A 21,914-nucleotide genomic window follows, 5' to 3' on the forward strand; every position below is an offset into this window, starting at 1 on the left:
ATGAAATACTAATGTAAGGTCAAGATGAGAGAGAAATGACTGAGATGAATGTCTTTACTAAAATAACCAATAAATTTTGTCAAACTCAAAAAAATAAAAAATAAAAAATAAATAAAAGTCATTCATTTTCAGACCTTTTCGTCATCAGATGATGTGGGACAGAGTTGTGTGTACGAGTCTAGACATCAAAGCAGTCAGAATATACCACCTAGGGGTTTTATTTAGATAAAATATCCAACATGTGCAGCATATAAGATACCTGGAAAATACAAAATTACTGTCAATGGTAAACTGAAATTAACAGTCAGACTTAGATACCACGTCAGTAAATCAAGAGATGACTCTTCAAAAGGACATTGAATCCAGTCACGATGGTCAGGATCCTGTCATGAGCAAAGATGCAAACTTCTACAGTGTTAGCAGGAATCTGTGGGGTCTGATCCAAAAATACAGTTGTTCAAATTTTTTAAAATTTATTACAGTAAAAGACAACTTGCCATTAATCCCCCTCAAAGTGCTCTGTCTCTCTTTGAACACATTTATACCACCTTCTTGTACTTTCTGAAGCAGTTTTGGAAGTCCTTTTCTGTGGGGGTTTTTAGTTGCACACTGTAATTGCCTTGATTTTCTAAATTAATAGAAACCATTTCTCTTTCATGGATGTTTTGACTTTGGGGAAGAGCCAGACATCACATGGTGCTAGATCCAGTGAATAAGGTAGATGAAGACACACTGTTATATTTTCAAAGGCCTCTTTTCATTGGGTAACACAAAACAGCCACATTCACCATAAAAATGTGAAAGAGGACTTCTGAACTATTTTAGAAAGTAGCAAGAATGATCGGATAAGCGTGTTTAATGAGAGGAGCAGTGCTTTGAGAGGGATTAATAGCCATACATCTTTTGCTATAATACATCTATAATACATTAATTGAATTTAAACAATTAATGTGTATTTTGATCAGTCCTTGTACATGTGCACATGGAAATGTGAGACTAAAAGTCCACTCATCTTCCAGACTAGCACAGGCTTGGCCAGTTGTCTACATGCACTGACCTTAATCTGTCCCAAGGGCACATTCATTCAATCAAATTTATTAATCTCAGGGTCATGTAAGGTACAGTATGACCTCTGTGGTAGGAAGCACTCCAGTGGAGATGAGGGGAGAATGGGGACAAATGGTTGGGAACCTCCCCACAGATACATTGAGCAAGCAACCTCACACTGTTTATCCACGGAGTGGTTGAGCACTGTAGAATCATCCCTCAGATAAAGAAAACAGTCTGCCTGATCCTGGTACCTTTTTTCTGTAACTGTGTTCCCAGTGAGTGTTTCAGGATCCAGAAGTATGTTCCCTGGCTAGATGTTGTGTGTCTTCCTGCTGTGAATGTCAGCCTCCTTTTAAAACTTTTAGAGAAGTTAAACCCTCTCATGTATGCAAGTGAAATCTGAATGATTTTTTGCTAATCCCAACCTATTACTCTGATCCCTGTAGTATAGCTTCACAGGTTTGGAAATTTTTAAGATGCTAAAGATGATGTTGCTGCTAAAAAAAAAAAAAAAAAAAAGAAGAAGAAGAAGAAGAGAAGAAACCTCCTGAAAATTAATAAGTTATAGAAATGTGCTAAAAGAAACTAAGAAAGTTTTCTTCTGATTATTAGAGTAAAGAGTACAAATTCAAAAGCCCGATTAAAATGGTAGCTGGCGTTTTGCCACTGTCATATATCTGATCTATGAATGTACCAAATCCTTGTGGATTTTGTGACACTGCCAAGAGGTGTAGGTTTTTAGCTACCTGCTCAAACTGAGCTACTGTTTTAGAACTGAGAGTACAGGTGAAAATCTTTATATTCTCCTATTCTGATAGAAACAGAAATCTTCATTTTATATACAAATTAGTGCCAGTAGACCTCATGGACTTTTCAAGCTCACTGCTCAACTGAAATTGCCTTGTATAAATGAACTATCCAGATGTAGATGGGGACAAATAGATTTACAAGCCAAAATAACAAGATTATTCAGGTCATGATTGCAGTTTTATTATACCATCTGGGAAAATGAATAAGTACATGTGGATTTGAAGGAAACTCAAGTTTTTCTCCCTTTGGTAGGCATTCTGGCCTCCTTTCGACACTATTGGTAGTGGAATTTCCTGGTTATTTTGCTAACTTTGAGAGTGTTGGATCCACAACTGTATTATGGTTTGAACTGGAGTTTTCTTTCCACACATTTGGCAGATATTTAATGCATCAGCACAGTCCTTTTGAAACTGACCAAGCCACTTAGTGAAAGAATAGTAAAACCTGCTATCTATGTGTACAAATGCTGTCTTTTCAAGTTAGAAAAGAGCAAATAAAACCCTGTAGAAATGGCTTGTTTTAAAAGGAGTAATTTAATACTCTACCATTAACATTCTCCCAAGGTAGTGTTACATAAATAATTACTGCTAGACAGGAAGAGTCATTTCCCATTCTGTAATAATTTGAACACATTTAGGATTTTTATTGTCTCCTCACAATCCTCTGGGCCATAGGCCATAAATTATCACTTTCTTGAGTATGGAACTTCCATTACATGATTAAAATTTTATGGCAGAAAAGAGCAAGAGAACTGAGGAAAGAAAAAAAAGTACCTTACTTAAGTCCAGAGAATCTTGGAATGGGAATTTTTTTTTTTTTTTTTTACTTTGAATCAAGAAAATTTCTATTTTGCTTTGCTTTTCTCTCTGTCTCTATCTCTTTCTCATTTTTTCTTTGTTTTGTTTTTTGAGACAGGGACTCATGTTTTCAATAGTCAACTTTCTGGGGGCTTTCTTAATGTCCTAAATGTGAATTTTGGCAATGTAAATTCATACTGGTCTGTGGGTATGCAATATCTAGAACAGTGGTTCATAACTTAGAGTCCCAACAAAAACATTCCAGTGCCAGTTCCCTTAATTTCCTGATAACATCTCTAGCCCAGGACTTCTTAGTTTTATCCATAGAATGCAAGAGTTTGTGTTTGATACTGTATAACATTTATTACCTTGTCAGATAGAATTTTATAGAGTTCATAAGTGACATCATGGTAGGATTTTTTTTGTATCACTAATCATTATAATAATAGATCCTTAGTACTGGGCACTTATATGCCACTTAACACCTTTTATTTCTCATTTATCTGTAATAAATGTAGGTACAGTTATGTCCATTTTCAGGCTCAGGAAACTAAGACTGAGGATAAATGACTCATCAAAGATCACATACAGCTGGAGTTAGAAGATAATGATGCTAGCCCAACATGATGGTGCACCCCTGTAATCTCAGTTCTCATAATGTCTGCACTCAGAAGGCTGAAGCAGGAGGATGGCCACAAGTTTGAGACTAGCCTGAAGTACATATAGGGACCCTGTTCCAAAAGACCGGGGGGCGGGGGGAGGGAACTAATGATGCCATCTGTAAAATACATGTCCTTAGGCATTATTCTTCATGGTAATGAACACACTTTTTTACTGGTTTACTTCAGGCTTTGATTTTTTTTTTAATGTATTTAGTACAGGGTCTACAGAGTCTCACTACATAGATTGGACTCGTTGTGATCCTCCTGTTTTTCAGCCTCCCAAGTGCTGTGATTACAGGCTTGTACCACCACACCCAGTCTCAATCTCCATCTCAGTGCACCCTGCAAACCCCAGTCCCTGTGTCTGCCTAAGCAGATGTTTTGATCTGCTGAGCTATCTGGCCGGCCCAAGCTATTTTTTTGTTTGGTGTTCATATGTTCAATTCAGAGAGCCCTTTCTTTGTTCTAGTGGTTGGGCATTCCTTCATATCTAGATGTTAACAGTATAATTCCAAGATTGTCATTGCATTATAAGACCCAGAACAGTGTCTAGCACATAGTTTGTTACCTGAACAAGAAAATGCCCCTTGCAGACAAGACCTGAAGCTTCTGTACTGACCCACACTGAGCTCAGTGTGTGGTATTAGTGGCAGCAACCAGGGTAACTGTTGTTCTCAGCAGCCTGTGCGCCTATAGTTATATATATGTGACACTAAAGTTCATATTCTCTTGAAACTATATATTTGTCAGAAACCAGCAGCCTTTGGCTTTTCTCAACATGACACTCGAAAAGTAGCTACTTGGAGTTTTTCTGATTGGGTGTTTTTTTGTTTTGCTTTGCAGTTTTTTGAATCATGGCCCTTTTAGTAGATAGCTCAATTTTGACAGTACTGCACAAGAATAGAGTTGACTTTCCAGAGATTCTACACTTGGATCATTTTTAACTATCTCTTTAAAAACAGACATATTTCTCTTTCACCAGTTTCCTCAGGATTCAATTCTCTATCTGTAAACATGGTAGATAGATTATCTGTCCTTTTCCTTTTTCATTCTTTTCTTTTTGAAACAGGGTTTCCTATGTAGTGCAGACTGGCCTTGAACTCCTTATGTAACCCAGGCTGGTCTCAAACTTACAGTGATCCTTCTGCCTCAGCCTCCCAAGCGCTGAGCTAACAGGCATGTACCACCATGCCTGGCAATCGGTCATTTTTCAAACATTCTTTTTTCTTTGTTTTAATAGCCTGGAAATAAATTCTTCAATGAAAACTTATGCAAGAACTCCCATGGTGGGGGGGGGGGGCAGGGATATATAGCTTAGTGGTACAAGCACCTGCCTGGCAAGCACAGGGTCCTGAGTTCAATATCTGATACAAAAAGAAAGAAAGAAAGAAAGAAAGAAAGAAAGAAAGAAAGAAAGAAAGAAAGAAAGAAAGAAAGAAAGAAAGAAAGAAAGAAAACAGAACAACTCCAGCACATCAGCACCAGGCAGAGTATCCTAGTTGAAGTTTGAGATGAGATGTTTTCAATAGAGAGCCATATCACTGTTATGTACTGTAAATATACAATAAAACTCACCCTACACAGAATGCACAATCCTGCAATTTTTGACAAATGCATTCAGTCATATAACTGTCATTACAGTCAAGACATAGAAGAATTCCATCACCCCAAAGTGTTCCCTGTCACCTTTCTGTAATCAACCTCTCCCCGGACTCCAACTGTAGGCAGCTGATCTGCTTTCCATCCCTGCAGTATTTACTGTCCACAGTGTCATACATGAACTCTAAGTGGGTGCTTTCACTTAGCATAATGCAACTGATGTTCACCCATACTGTTCTATCACTAAAATTTCATCCATATTATTCTGTCATTCATCACGTGTACTAGTGTGATTATCCATGCACCACTTGAAGGGCATTTGGATATTTCCAGCTTTTGGCTATTATAAACGAAGTTGCTGTAAATACTGTAACTTAATGATATTTCAGTTGGCTGTTAGATTGGAAATTGTCAAACTCAGTGATCATTGAGGAAAGAGATAGGCACTATAATCTGCATCTACAAGTATGTTTCCCTTGTAACACACACACATGCATGCACACATGCACTCAAGATAGATTCCTTAGTAACTTTTTTACCCAGATTCACCTCTCAACATGTTGGTAGCCACTTTTCCTCTTGTTCAGAGAGGAAATTTTAGAATCTGGTGTGTTTAGTAGAGCCAGACACAGGATAAATCATGTCCAAGTACCCCTGGACCTTGGAAACTAGGAGAGTGGCACTACAGTATCTCATACACCATATTTCTATTGCTCCTCTGCTTCCCTGCAAAATAAAAAATAGAGAAAATAACTCCCATCTAGGCTGTACCAACAAAGTTTGCTCTTTCCCTTGTTCATAATTTTAATATGGTCTTATGTCCCTCCCTCCCATATCCATGCCTTTGATTAATATGTAGAGGGATCTTGCTCATATCAAAATGCTTTTATGGGGATAGGCTCTCTACAAAGTGTGGCTTTGCATTACACTGCACACCTAAGCTACCGTAGAGGACCTAACCCTGCTGCACACGCATATCACCATGACCAGGTAAAGATTCATGTGTGCAGAGTGTTCAACAGACTCTTTCCATAACAGTGTGAAGCTGCCAATATCATTTAGTATAATTAATAGCACTTAAGCTGCTAATATCACTTAATGCAATTAATGTCATTTGGCTGTTAATATCATTTGGTATAATTAATATAACTTAAGCTGCTAAACTCACTTAGTGTAATTAATATCACTCAGACCACTAATATCACTTAGTGCCACCCAGAGTGTGATCTGTCGACCTGAGCTGTTCTGTAAACTGTTACATTTCTGCTCAAGATAAATCATTATTTGAAGTAAGCTTTAGGAACCTATAGAGCAGTTTTATGTTGCTGCAGCATCTCAGGATATGATCATTAGTCTAGTGATTAATTTTTATTTCAAGTGATAATAAATTGACTAACAAAGGTTTGTCCTATACCACAGGTCATTAGAAAGCACAGATTTAACATGCTGCTTCTCAAAGTCTAAATTATGTAGCTAGTCATCTCAAAATGCCCATTCAAGCCAGGCATGATAGTATACGTGTATAACCTAAATACTTTGTGAGGCTCAGGCAAAACAATTCCAAGTTCAAGTCCAACTTGGGTGATTTAATACTTAGAAAGATCCTATCACAAATATTAAAAATCATAAGAACAATAATAACAGTGTAAAGGACTGGAGTTGTAGATCTATGGGATGGCCCTAGGTACACAATCCCTAGTACCAAAAAAGAGAAAAAAGATCAGATTCAATTTTAGGGTAAATTGGGGCTGGCAGGTTAGCTCATTTGTCTATCAGTGCCTTCTTGAGCAAAATCAGTCAAGGACAAGGGACTACACTTCGATTCCCAGTACCACATGCCACACTAGACCCACCTGTAAGGTAGCCTAGGGTGGGGGATCCTTCCAATTTTAGGGTAAAGCCTAAGATTCAGTGTTTCAAACATACCGGTTATGCTAGTGGCCTAATGCCAACCAAATTTGGAAGAGCTGGAGAACTCAGTGGACTTGTATAACGTATACACTATTTTCCTTTAAGTGTACTTGTTTGTTTTAAATAAAATATATAACAGTCGAACACCCCTTTAATCTTGGAGACTCAGTTTTCAGTAGGAAACTGAGTGAAAAATCCATGCTACCTCCCAAACTTCAAGAGGCCCTTTTGTTATCTTCTAAGACCCTCTCCTGTGTCAGGTGAGACAAAGCTCTATAAACAGCTTTCTGAGCCAATCCCTTCCAAGTTACCCGACTAAACGAGGAAAGTGCTATGTGTACAATGCTCCAAATGGGGACTAGGATCCAGTTTTTTATATCCTAGTCTTTTATAGCCTTAAACCCTATAATTGGATCATTTCAAACTTTTTGTTTCCCTCCTTTTAGAATGGCACCTTGATTCAGTTTTCCCGGGAGAACCCCAAGAATCCCTCCATCTCAAGAGTGCCTGAGCAATTGATTACCCTACCTCTTGTATTTTTCTGAACTAGGATCCAAACAGCAAAATCCAATAACCCCGCTTTGCTAGTTTGACATATTTTGCCTGAATTTGTAGAATTTGACTTAAAACATTTTAAAAGGAGTTTTTTGTATTGCTTTTACTTTTTTATCATCATCTGTGTATCACAGGATACATCTTTCTCTAGTTGTAAATTATAATTTGACAGTGTCAGACACTCCAAATGTCCTTCATATACATTGGTATCCTTGGCAGCCATATGCCAAACATAGTAAATAGAATATAGGATTTGACTAATGGGCATTAGCACAAATACGTACATATTTATCCTGACTAAAACCTAATTATTTTATTTATTCTTTCAATTTTAATACAGTATTTTATTTTTCAATTTTTCTAAATAAGAATTATGAGAAATGACGGATGTTTCTTAAAACCATCTCCTAAAAAGACTTTTCATTATATTTAAGAAGTCTCCAAATTTATCATATGCTTTTCTCTCCTAATCTAAAGTTATTTATGCATTGAATATAAGAAAATACAGCAATAAGTTTTTAAAATGTAAAGTACTAACTACCCCTGCTTAGAATTTAAAAACCAAAGTGGAAAACGTAAGGCCTAAGCCCACACTCTCCCTGATCAAATACATAGGTTCCTAAAATAGCTTCATGGAGTTGTTAGCAGCAGCTGAAACAAGGCATCAGTGGTATCCCTAGTCCCAACCTGGCAGTCTAATGCTATGGCTTAGAGGCAGCTGCCTCTGCCTCTTTCTGTTTCAGGGCTCCCCAGCAAAACACAGAGGCAACCTCTGCCTTATTCTCTTTACTGTGTTCCTTTTCATTCCATTTTTCTAGCCAAGGGATTGTCCCTAGATTCATCCTGAAGATCTGTGACATCCATTCCAAACCACAAACAGGAAAGAAAAGTAGCTAAAAGCCTCCAGAGAATTACAGCAAACTTAAATAGACACACAAAAAAATTTCAAGAAGAATGTTAAAAGCAAATGAAGGCTTGTGCATTTGTTGGTTATAGCTAATCCTAGAGTACTAGCTATGTATAAATAAGTACCCAACACACATTACCCTTCCATGTTAGTTAGCAGCAGATCTGGACCCTAAATACCATCAGAAAAACCTTCATTCACTCAAGACTGCTCTGCTCAATTATGTAAAGCTTTCAGTTAGCCACACTACATATTCCTGTGTGGAGAATCTTTTCTTGTGATATTCTTTCTCTTACACATGTTAAACTACTTCACCACAAAAGTGTGCTTATATTCCACTAGAAGCAGGATGTGGACTGGTGAGGCAACTGGTCTGATCTGATGTGTCAACATTTTATATTGCTAAGCTGGTGGCATTAACCAGCATTTACAATTTTGCATGCCTTCACATGTCAGTACATTGGTATACTAACTATACTGTTGCTGTCCTAAGCAGTCACCAAATGTTCCAAAATCATGAAAGAAGTAATAATGTTTTTTCTTTCTTATCATTCAGAATAGGCTTTTATTTCTTAACCATGGTATATGAAGGTAAGAGCTAATAGCACAGTTCCCCTGTATACTGCTTTATTATTGCACCCAAAAAGAAAAACATCAAGCAAAGCCTTTATTGAAAAGTGGATGCAGCTAGAGGCTATACTCATAAGTGAAATTAACCATACCTACACATGTAAATATCATATTGTCTCCCTGTTATAAGAACCTAAAGTTACATTCTCTTAATGAATAGAGGGATTTGTTGTAGTAGTGTTTGTAAATAGGATATCATGTCTGCATCTTGTACAGCAAATAACCACTAGGAAGAGAGTATGCCATGTGTTAATTACTGAAACTATCCTACCAATTTGATTTGAAACTGTCTCATTGCTATTTGTCAAAAATTATGAAAAAAATTAAAAATTAAAATTAAAAATTAAAAAAATAAAATATTTGGCCAAAAAAAAGAACCTGAAAGAATAAATAAAACCTGAAAGGTATAGTAGATATAATAAAATGGAAAGAAACTGAACTTAAGGATTAAACAACGAAGATGAAAGAAAGGAGAAAAGATAGAAAAAAAGGAAGGGGGGAAAAGCATGCAAGTATGTTTACAGGATGGCTGAGATGATTGTACTAATAATTTCCATCAGTTTTTTGAAAATAGCAGTTAATATTTAGAATTTTCACCTGACTAACTCTGTATGCTGATGTCTGCGATCTAAGCAGACAGTACAAAACCCATGGTTGAATACCTCTCATCTTGGTCTTCTAAATGTGTACTGTTTCTAATGTCTTATCAATTATTATACTCTTTAAAATAATATTCTTAAAAAGACAAGGAAAGAAATTAAGGTTTCTTGAATGCAAGCATTAATATTCAATTATTTGTCCAATCTTGCTTAACTATATCTGTTCACCTGAGCAACAGATTTGACAATAAAAGTAAATGATATAACAACCATTGTTAACTAGCTATTCCTGTTTTGAAAAGCTGTAACATATGTATTATTGTATGTTACCCTGTTTCTATCTTCTTTTTCTATTTGTTTTTGCTTCTGTTTTTACTCTTCAAAATAAAATAAAATTGAATGAAAAAAAAAAGAAATAGAAAGGCAGTTGCTTATGTCTCTTTTAACAACAAAACTGATTTTTCAAGAACCAGAGGAAAGAACACTAGGCTGAGGATGTAAAAGAAGAATGGAGGCAGGCCAAGAATGGCAGGTGGAGTCCTTAAACTTTCCCTTCTTAGTCAGCAGTTTCCAGTTCACAATACACCTGTAAATTTAGGCAGAAGCTCTGAGTACTTATGTTGGAAACTCAGAATTTGTCTAATCCTTCATATAAGAAATTATGAGACTGCTTCAGAGAGCAAAATAGCTGGGCTGGGCACTTAAATGCCTAAAACACTGGCTGTCCATTTTCAGACCCTGAAATGATACGACCTGCCTGTCCTATTGTACTTGATCAATCTCCTCAGTCAGGGTGAACACAGTACTGTTGCTCTTTCAGTGTGGGCCCAAGTCACACAGACATAAGCATCTTGAACTTTTGTGAGATATGATCCCCTAATTTCTAAGGATTGTACAAATTAATGTCTTCTTTAGGGAATTCCTATGTGAACCAATTCTAAAGAAGCAGACATTATCAGTATATGAACCATTTGCCTATCTGAAATGACAGTATCACTGAATGAGGGCTCAAGTATTTCCACTAAAACATATATTCCAGCTTAATTATGTTATACTGATTTGGTCTTGAGAATTGACTCCATATGTTTTGGACATTAGATAGCCTTTTTCAAAGTAGGACAGAAATTTTCTGGTTCCCCAACACTGCATTGAGGGAAAAACAATAGTTATTCTGGTAAACATGTATAAAATACGGATTCAATTACTAGTAAATGACTCTGCAAATCTTTACACTCAGGGCTTATGGAGACACTATTTGCTTAATCGACTGTATATCTGCAATAACGTCCAAAGTAGTTGATAAATAAATGAACAAATAAATTGTGTATTACAACCCCCATTATAATAAAATCATTCAATACTCAACATGAATCATAGTGCTGGTAGTCATTAGTTCTAGCCTAAGAAAATAAAAGCTAGTAGCATGTTTTTCTTTAAATGTTTTTAATGTATCATATTAGGATAACATCTGTTATTTCCTTAGTATTGAAAAGTTTGTTTAATTGAAGACAGAATAGTAAACTCTTGGCTGGAGAGATGGTGTGGCAGTCTAAGTGCATGCCTGGTAAGCACAAAGACATGGCTTTGATTCCCAGTACCTCATGCCCATGCTGGCCCTGTGCCACGCTGGCCACTGAAACCTGACGTGGCGGTACATGCCTGTAATCCCAGTGCTGGGGAAGCTAAGACAGAGGATCACTATGAGTCGGAGCTGCATAGCAAGACACTGTACCAAATAAATAAAAGACTAAGAAAATAAAAATTAAAAAAGAATAGTAAGCCCTCTGTTCTGAAAGAAAGAATACAGAACCCGTTACTTTTGGGTTTTCCCCATTCTTGGCAAATTGCAATGTTGATCTTTCACAATAGTTCTTCATCAGAAGTACCATCATTTTGTGGTCACAGTGGAATATCTCTGTTGACAGTCAATTCTTGGCTAAAATTCATAATTTTAGCAAAGTTTAAACAAAATGGTAATAAATATACATGCTTGAAGATGCTAAATTTAAAAATGAATTCATACTCCTTTTCTTAATAATCAGTATTTTTATTTGCCCCCAGAATCTTTATATAGTATCTTTGCATTAGTTGTCATAAGAACCCAAACCCCACATTACTCTAGGAAATTATATGGAAAACTCTCATTAGAGTAGACTTAATTACCCTATGTATTTGTTTTAATGCTTGCATTAAGGAAGTATAAATCAACCATGGAAATTATTGTTATCTATCTTTAAATTTTTTTCTTTTTGTTTGTGATGGTGGTTTGGTTTGGTTTGGTTTGGGTGTTTTTTGGTTCTTGGATTTTGGGGGGATTTTGTTGTTTATTTGCTTGTTTGTTTGTGAGACACTATGTAATTCAGCTCTGGCCTTGAACTCACTATGTAGCCTAGAATGGTCTCAAACTGATCATGATCTTCATCTCTGTTCTTGTGAGTGCAAGGGAGTTTCATAGTGATGCCAAATGATAGCTACAGGGAAAATTTTGCTTGTGTTACTGTTTTTAAGGAATTGGTAAATTGGAAAGTACCATCATAGAAAGAGCACTTTAACTATATGTAGAGAAATACTGCCATAATTTGAATGAGTTCTGTTCAGTAATACACTACATTATGCCCACGTTTAAGAAAATCTAATATGTACATGGAATATGGTGGTAAAGATAAGCAGCACATCATTGTACCTCTTTTGTTGTTTCCTGAGAATTCCACAGATGTTGAGAAAAAAAAAAAAAACATGATCGTCAGTAATTATGAGGAGACAACAGAATGAATGAATGTTTCATAGGAATTCTAACGGAACATATCTGCTAACTGGAGCTACTATATACAAAACTACATCAAGCTAAATATTGAATATTACTCTCGCTGAGAAAGTACAGTGAGCAGAGCATGTTCTGGTATTATTTAGCAGATGTCTGGCACCATTTCTCACTTACTGTGAAACGTGAGGTGCCTGTGGCTGGCTAATCATGTTCTCTGGGGTATGTTACAAGAGCATGAATTCCTGATGGGTATCTCCCATGACCTTCCAAAATCCCTGCTTTCAAAACCTGCCTCTGTTTTTGGGCCTCCACTCAGCAAATCTTAACATCACAGAAATGTGAACAAAGTACGAAGAGAAAAAATACAATCTGGTTACCATCTTAAGATGCTGGTTTCATCTATTAATCTTTCCATGAAAGAGAATTCTTCTCCAACACAGCACAACCACTATCTGTTCTTCCATTTTCCTCACATGATGGTTATTTTGAAATTACAGAGTGGGCATTCATTCAGCTTACAAAATCTACCTACTAACAAAGTCATTTACTCTCAACACTTTATTTTAACTTCTGACCCTTTCTCTTACTCTTCAGAGGATAATAAATTAAATTTTTACTTTTGTTTTCTCACAGGCCTAATTTAGCAAAACTTATCTCTTATTAGGATAGTTTCTCTATTTTGAAAAAAAATGCTGTTACTGTTAATCATTTCATATAAGCACTTGATCATACCTGAGATTTATTGCGTCCCCTTGCATAATATCCTGAAGATCCTACTTGGAGAAAGTAGTGTTGGCTGTTCCCAGGTGATGGATAGCAGAAAAACATCACAAGTCCCCTTTGCAATGAGAATCAGAATGATTAGCCCACTGTGCAGGTACCTGTGCTTGAACACGCCTGGTAGGTCTCTCTTCTTATCCCTGTCAAAATCCAACATTGGAATCCGGGCACCAGCACTGTTCTCTTCTTTTTGGCAGCCTCTCAGTTTTTGTTTTGTGGGCTTCAAAGCCACAGAAATTTTGCAAACAGGGGCCAGTGACAGTACTGCGAAGGAGAGCAATGGGGAGCCCAAGGCTGACAGGGCCAAAATACTAAATATATCTTTCCCTCGTTGGGCAGTGTCCTTTATATACTGAACACAGGCAACCTTGCAGAAACCCTAACCTCACAGTTTACCAGTCTCCATGAAGGAAAGGGTCTAACTTGACCAGACTGCAAGATAAAGTAACCCAGAAGCCATCTGTGCAGAGCAGATGTGGGGAGAGAAAGAGAGAGAGAGGGAGAAGGAGAAGGAGAGGAAGAGAGAGAGAGAGAGAGAGAGAGAGAGAGAGAGAGAGAGAGAGAGAGAGAGAGAGAGAGACTGACTTACATGCCAGTGCCCAGCAGCTGCTCTCTAGATTAGAAGACACCACTCTTTGGCAGACAACTCTGAAACACCCTCTTGGGCTATTTCAAATTTCTGTGCACATCTTGGCTGTGTAGCAACCTCCCAGGCATGACCTGGGTCCCCTTCTGTGCTTTTTGACTACTCCAAATATTCTGTGAGCCACAAACAAATAGTAATGCCAGCATCTTAAGAATAGATGCCCAGATGGACATGAAATTGTACTTCGTCCTGAACTGTGCAGCTGGGAACTGATGATGCACGCCTTGTTTGAGATGTAAGTAACATGGGCATGATTCCTTCTTGACAGCCATAACCCAAAGCATTCACTGTACGTGGATATTTGCTATTATTACACTTCATTGCCCCTTCATTACAATGCCTGCCTCTTCCAGTTATTATCACAGAAGACAGCAGAGCAAAGTGCTGAGGACACTTCCAAGCAATATACAAATATATAGTATTATTAGTAATACTAAGCACCACCATGTATTTGGTTCTCTATTCTGAGAGAGTTTTCTTTTAATATTTGTCAGTCATTAGAGAAACCGCATACTATAGATTGTTATAATATATAGATTCAATCTAATTTTCATTTCAGTGGGATCACTTGTTCAGATGATGAGGGTGAGAGGAGGAAAGAGACGTGTTTATTTAGACAGCAAGTATATATTGCAGCAACAGTAAGTTACCAGGCCTCCTACCAAACATACCTGCCTTCTGCCAGTTGTGCAGTGTCCTGCTTACTGTGCACAGCACCCTTCTAAATGTGTCCTATTTCTGATGATAAAAGGGGAAAACCAACCATGAGAACCATTACTTCCAAGGGCCCATTAAGTAACATACCAATATAGATATCATCCAAAGGCTATACTTTCTGTAATTTATAACACTGCAATAATTCAGACTTACAGAAAAGAAATAGGAAGAATAAAGAATTTTCCCAGGTTCTCTTCCTAGGTTCTACATTTCTCAATATTTCACCATGTTTGTGTTCTCTCTCTTTCCCCATCTCTTTGTGTTAGTACATGTGTAGACTTTTCTGAATCAGTTTATGCACTGTATTATGATTATCCTAAATAAGTGTATTTTGCTGTGTAGCCATAGTATAGGAATCAAAATCAGTGAATTAACATTGACTTTTTTTCTAATCCACTACTACAGTTCAACTCGTCACCAGATGTCTTGATAATATCACTTGTAGAACAAACCATACTCTTTTCTATAAGCAGTGCTCCCACTTAGTTGTCACATCGCTACTGTCTTCTCAATTAAATTGTTCCATCTTTCAATCTCTTTTTTGACCTTGATAATTTGAACAGTTCATTTTATAAAATTCCTCAGTTTGCATCTTGCTTTCTCACTATAAGACCTGTGTATATTTTGACAGGGAAACCACAGAGGAAATGCTGTATTATTTAATGATGTCAGAAGACACATAAGTGGGATTAGTCCTAAAGCTAGCCCCACTTTGTTAAAGTACTATCTGCCAAACAGTTTTTCCAATTAATATATAGTGATAAGACCTTTTGAGACTGTATAAACATTGTTCCTAAATAAACTTTTTCTTATTTATTTATTTATTTATCATTTGGTACAGGATCTTGCTACATCGTAGTGATCCTCTTTCCTCAGCCTCCCCAGCACTGGGATTACTGGCATGCAATACCACATCTGGTTTTGGGGGCCAGCACAGCACGTGGAACCAAGGATCAAACTGTTGAAACCACCGAGCTATCTCCCCAGCCTCTAAATAAATTTTCTATTGTGAAGAATAGTTCCCCTTTTCATTTATTTTCCTATTCATTTCATTTACTTATGTTATAATCTATTAATATCATTATTTTGATACTCAAATTATCTCATAAGGATGGGGAGATGGCTCAGTAGAGTAAGCGCTTCCCTAGCAAGTGCAAGGGCCTGAGTTCAATCCTCGGTTCCACAAAAAAAAAAAAAAAATTATCTCATAATTATCTCATAATTGGCCAGTAGGATTTTCTTCACACCAGTTCTTGTGTCCTTGTGGCAAATCCTTTTCATTCTTTAAGGTTTTCTTATCTTCTGGCACAATGAAATATTTCACAAGCTTCTTGTATTTTCTCTACCCAATTCTGGAATTAGCCACATTTTTAGAAAGACCCAGATTCTTATAGAAAACATTATTTAGAAACCAAATCTTTGTACTAGGAGTGTTGCTTATACTAGGTATACTATTGCTTCTAGGTTGTTACAGCCAGCAGGCTAGGGAACACCACACAAGTGTGCACAGGGCTATGTATAGGTATCGCTCTGTCTGCATATGTTAAAGAATGTGAGGTCCCATTGAAAGTGCCCCCTGTAATCTAGCATAAAGGCATTATAGCTTTTATCCTTTCCACATTTATAACTTCCTCCCCACCAGTGAGAACAACCTGATTTCTGTTATCTCAATTGTGTCATCCTAATTCTTTTCCCATTCCCCTGTATACTGATAATTGGTTTCTGCATGGAAAACAAGTGGGGGTTACAAGTATCTTCTTTCAGATAACTGAAAGAACTATGTACATAAGTAGAACTGACTTCCAAAGGTGTCATATCCCTACCTACTCTTGAACAACCAAGTAAAGCAAAATATCAAGAAAAACATTCTTTGAGTCGTTACCTTTTCGTTAACTCTGAGCTTTAGTTTCCCTCACTGTGGAAATTGAAATTTTACACTGAAAAAGATATCTTCATTCTATTTTGACACTAACATTTTATAAGTGTGTGAAATGATGATTTTAAAATCTTCTGGAAAAGACTTATCCTGTTCTTTCTGCTATACTCCTGCAAACAGGTATTACTACATGTCTGCAAGATGCTGAGAAAGAGGCATAGTGCCAGTTCTTGCAAATATGATCAGGTTTAAACTAATTTTTTAATCCACTCTTTGATTTTTGTGACTTGTTAAAATTTTTTTTAAAAAAAAAAGGTGGATTCTTGTACAAGAGATAGGTCACAGGACATCAGAGACAGTATGCCAGTATGCCTCAGGAGTGCCTCATTTTTCTTGATTTAGATCCTATGTCTAATCCTTCCCACTGTCTTCCCACCCCATGTAGATTATATGTCCTGTGTTGTGATCCCAAAGCTCCCAGAGCTTACCTGTGCTTTTATTTCCCACTCCATATTATTGCAGTTGCCAGCATACCTGTCTCTTTTCTCCTGACCAGATGAGGAGCGCTAGGGCACAATGCACATGTACTGAATATTTGAAGTATGAGGCAAGTGAACAGGGGATAAGCGTAGCAACGCCAATGCAAAGCAGCACAGCAAGGAGCTGGAAAGTAAAAGGTAAGAAAATTATATGGTTTAAATCCATCAGTCATCTTAAAATCCTAGGGACTTAGTGTGGTGGCACACACATGTAATCCCAGCACGTTAGAGACTGAGGCAGGTTCTCCATGAGTTCAAGTTCAACCTGAGCTACAAAGTAAGTTAAGGGGCCGGGGAGATGGCTTAGTAGAATAAGTGCTTCCCTGGCAAGTGCAAGGATCTGAGTTCAATCTCCAGTTCTGCCACAAAAAGAAAAAAAAAGTAAGTTAAAGTCCAGCCTGAACTGCATAGTGAAACCCTGTCTCAAAAAAAAAAAAAAAAAAAATGTCCAAGGTCTTAAACTTTTGCCCTTACAGACATTTTACCAACAGCAAAAGTAATGGATTTAAATTGTGTACATTATTCATTCTTAATGCTCCCTCACTGACCTCACTCTTGTAACTGTCTAGCTCACTGGAGTGCTGCTTGGCATTGGGGCTGCTACTCTGTTCACTTGTTTTATAAGTCTGTGATACTTCAAATATTCAGTACATGCGCATTGTGCCTTGAATGTGCAATAGGGGCTGGGGAGTGTGCAGTCTCCTCTCCCGCACTCCTCCTCTAGTCAGGAGAAAAGAGACAAGTATGCTGGCAACTGCAATAATATAGATAAGAATAAAAGCACAGTTAAGCTCTGGGTGCTTCATGATCACCACACAGGTGATGTAAAAAAAAAAAAAGGCACAGATAATCCACATGGCAGAGAGTATCTCCAAGTAAAGGAGTGTTTAGGATCAAGTGTATGAGAAAGACTCTTCCATTAAAACCCACATGGGGTCATGTTTTGGTAGTACACATTCTATAACACTTAACATTTCTCAAAAGTCAAAATGGCAATAATAGATGAACTTTTTTAAAAATGAGCAAAACATGTCTTGACCTCTGAAAATTGCTGTTGTAAACAATCTGCATGCTCCAGTTTCCAGGGGCTATTTCTTCATGTCTTTTAAAATGCCAAAATACCGGGTGACAGCTGTTCCTGTTCTAAGACATTCCTCAAGTGTCCTATTTTGATGCCATTATGTAATGCTTTTCTCTTGGCAGCCCACTATCACTCAGCAGCCTTGTGGATATATATCACTACCTACTTCTCTTCATTTTTGTATCCGTGTTACTTTTCCAGTGCATACTATGTCTCTGAAAATTGGAGAAAAAAATTCAGCAACACTCCTCATTGGACCAAAGATTTTCCTTGGCTAAGAAACTCCTTTGTGAACATAAAAATACATGAGTTAGAAATCTTTCTTCTTCTTAGACCATCTTTCCTTTAAAATTGTTGTCTCAAATTTTATATACACTATTAAGTATATATCTCATAAAGAGGTCTGATATCAGCCATTTCTCAGTTCAAATCCTACCTTCATAACTGTTATATCTAATATATTTTTATAAAAATAACTTTAAATTTACATCAACACATATATATTGAATACTCACAATATGCTGTATACTATGCTAGGCCTTGGTGCTAAAAACTCCAAATTAATTGTTACTTTGTCTCTGTCCTTGAGAATTCAAAGTCTAGTGGGAACAGCAGTCATGAAAATTCTTTGGGCTAACCATTTTAATATAGGGCTAAATATAATTCTGATGTAATCTTGCTGAGGTAGAGGTTAGGGAGACTTCCCAGAGAGAGGGTACAAATATTTGAACTGGATACTTTAGGGAGGTGGTTTCTGCCAGTGAGACGGTAAAGTAAGAAGGGCATTCTAGGCAAAGGACACAGTGAGCTCAGGCACTTTGGCAGGAAAGCACATGATGGCTTCTGTAATGACAGTCAGCTCCTTTGCCTCAACAACAAGGTCATGGCATCTAGCTTTATAATAGGAAAGTAGAATCTTTACTTGCCCCCAGACTGTTAAGGATCTGAAATGCTTTGGATGTTGGAAGTTTCAGCTGCACTCTGTACACAGTGAGAGACACTGGAACCATTTTAAGGAGCCATAACACTGGGAAACTAGTAGTGAAGCTTAATTGTCAGCTTGACTGCCTTGGAGATTAGTAAGGCATACTTGTGGGAGTGACTGGTTGTGTCCTGGAAGTGTGACCTTGGCTTATGTTTCCAGCCCCTCACTCCTTCTGTTGTGGTTTCAGGCTGCCATGAACTCAGCAACTTTGCTCTGCCATGTTCTTTTGATTTAGGAGAAATATACCTTCCAACCTGCTAGATATCAGATGTGCTGAATTTATGTCCCCTTGAATGTGGAAGAATGAATCCCAAAGAACAGTGGGGGTTAAGAGTAGAAAAGGTTTATTGAAAGGCAGCTCCTGAGAGATGGCGGGGCAGGGAGCGGGGGGGGGCTGAAAGTAGGTTGCCACTGAGGCCCTTGGTTAGGAGTAATTTATACAGCACAGTTACAACATGGGTACAATGTGGGTCAACGTGCCATCCACCTATAGGATTAAAAGTATAGCTGCCTAGATAGTACTGATCCCATAGGGAAATGAGTCACAGCAAGGCTGCATGGAAAGAAAAAGGCATTTGGGGAAAGGAATAGGTTACCCACCCACCTGGGTGACTGATGCCTGTCTGAACTTGCTAGACCAGGTGGTGCTAATTGTAATATCATCTCAAGTTTATTCCCTAGGGAAGCATGTAGACTTCATCTTCCTTACATGTGTCTCGAGTTATAATTGTGACATCTTTATGTTTCTATTGACATCCTTCAGAGACCAGACTCTCTCTGTGTATTTATTTCTGTCTAACTTAACCACCTATAGTACTTTCACCATGATGTTCCTGCTTTATAGCCACTCAACCATGGTCTGAGTCCTCTGAAACAATGAGCCAAATTAAGGCTCTCCTCTAAGTCTTGGGTAGTCAGTGCTTTGTCCCAGCAACAGAAAGCTGACAAAGATAGAAACCCACACAATTTGAAGTCAAAAGGCCTTTTTCTGGGACTCTGAAATGTTTCACCTGAAACAAAATGGGAGTTCATTAATACTAGCCTTTTGAATGGCCCAGCCTGAACTTTCATATCACTTGGTGCCTTGAATTTGACATAAAACTTAAAAGGAATCACTTTTGTCACAACTTCTCCAAAGTGATTCCTGGTATCAACCATGTAAATTCCTGTACTGTGGGTCAAGCAAGATTTTTCCCTTTGCATGTTTACTGGTGAAGAATGCTTGAACTTCAGACACCAGCCTCTGAGGAGATACAGAATGGATAAAGCTATCACCAGCAAGGAGACCACTAACATACATTACAGGTGGGGTATTTCGTGCCACAAGGAGATCTGTGCAGGTGGTCCAGCTTGATTCAGGCAAACTGTATGGGTTGAGGCCTTATGTCAAGCAGCAACTAAGGAATGAGGAACAAAGGATATGGAAAGACAAAATTATGCAAGAGAACAGAAGCCCACCCACGTAAAATAGCTGCTGAACAGAGCAATGGTCCTAGCAAATATACTAAATACAATGAGGAAAACAAAGGGAAAGTTTGGTGCTAAGAGCTGAGCAAATCAGAGGATGATTACAGAAGGGTCTGTTTTCATCTGGTATACATGTACCCATACCCACCCTGGTGCTATCCAGTGAGCATCTAGATGAGCTAGAAAGAGTATTTGGGTTCCTGGTAACCCGTAAGGCTTTGTTTCACAAGCACATAACCAAGCAGGAAAAACTCGAAGACTCATGCACTTAGGCCACAGGACAAGAGTTGGGGAGCAGGGCATGCTAAGTTTCCAAGCAACTTCATGATTTAGCAGCCCATGCCAGAACCAAATGGAAGAATGACTAGGGTGTTTCCCCTTGGACCAGCTTCAAAATAGTTCCCAGGGATATGTTGTACTACCCACTCTCACTGTTCTGGTGCTGGACTTTTAAGATTCTTTGTAATTTTCCTTAAGTAACACCATGCCATATATATAATAGCAACTTTGCTTTCAACCACAAATGTCTTTAAATAAGAAAGTACTACCCCTGACCTCATTTGTAATGCACTGTGTGCCAAACCTGTTCTTTTAAAACTGTCATTTTGAAGCTCTGTAATTGTAACCATACATCAGCCTCCATTCTTTCAGCCTCTCAAACTCATTCCGGGTGGTCTGGTTAAAGTGAATATGAAAATGTCTAACAGCAATCCAAGATTTATGGTATTGTAATAGTATTTATGGTAGTAAACACATAAAAAGATGCCCTTCTTCCTTTTGTGTTGTTTGAAATTAAAGTCATACATCCATTGAGCAAGTATTTTTGTATATCTGCTATATCTGGGCACTAACCTGCACTAGGATTAAGATGTTACAAAAAGCAGATTTTACTATTTCTACTATTTTCACATTTGAAATCTGAAATTAACAAGTAAAACAATCAATCAAATAACTACAGTTTGTGATAGTTCAATAATAGGAAGAGAAGGGGTCGGGGGGAGATTGCTCAGTAGAATAAGCGCTTTCCTGGCAAGCGCAGGGTCCTGAGTTCAATCCCTGGTACTGGAGAAAAAAAAAAAAAAAAAGAAGAGACGATCTTGACCTAGAAGGGAGGGGCTCACTTCAGGTATGAAAGCCCTCTCTAAAGAGAGAATTTTATTTAATCTAAGACAAGTGATGTGAAGGAGCCCAAGAGGAAGAGCAGTCTGGCATGAAAACTGTAAGCATGAAACCCAGAGGCAAGAAAGGAGCTGGCTTGTTGCAGGAGCCCCAGCTGTTCAGTGTGGCATGGATGTCATTGGGCACAGAGTGGAGCCTCTGCTTAACTGAAGGGGTTAATTGGAGGCCCAGTCAGCAAACACCTATGGCAGTATGAATGTTGTATTGAGTATAAAAGTAAACTGCTATGGAATTAGAAGCTGGACATTTTAAAAGGTCTTGGTGCTTTATTTAACAAAGGAAAGGAAAGGATGAAGAAAGTTAGAAAAAGAAAGAAAGAAAGAAAGAAAGAAAGAAAGAAAGAAAGAAAGAAAGAAAGAA

General features: G+C 37.8%; 2 protein-coding genes across 4 annotated transcripts in view; one reads left to right on the top strand and one right to left on the bottom strand.

The window, feature by feature from the left end:
• The window catches only part of Filip1l (filamin A interacting protein 1 like), a 311,808-nt gene extending 298,211 nt beyond the window's left edge, over positions 1-13,597 (bottom strand). For 2 of the 3 annotated variants that reach the window (XM_004636580.2, XM_023721223.1), the window contains exon 1: positions 13,017-13,597. The gene's annotated coding sequence lies outside the window, so the exon portion shown is untranslated. The remainder of the gene's footprint in view (positions 1-13,016) is intronic. The other variant, XM_023721224.1, reaches the window with a different exon arrangement.
• The window catches only part of Cmss1 (cms1 ribosomal small subunit homolog (yeast)), a 427,095-nt gene that overhangs the window by 330,423 nt on the left and 74,758 nt on the right, over positions 1-21,914 (top strand). The window lies entirely within an intron of this gene.

Source organism: Octodon degus, unplaced genomic scaffold (genome assembly GCF_000260255.1).
Source record: "Octodon degus isolate 3935 unplaced genomic scaffold, OctDeg1.0 scaffold00081, whole genome shotgun sequence".
Taxonomy (NCBI): domain Eukaryota; kingdom Metazoa; phylum Chordata; class Mammalia; order Rodentia; family Octodontidae; genus Octodon; species Octodon degus.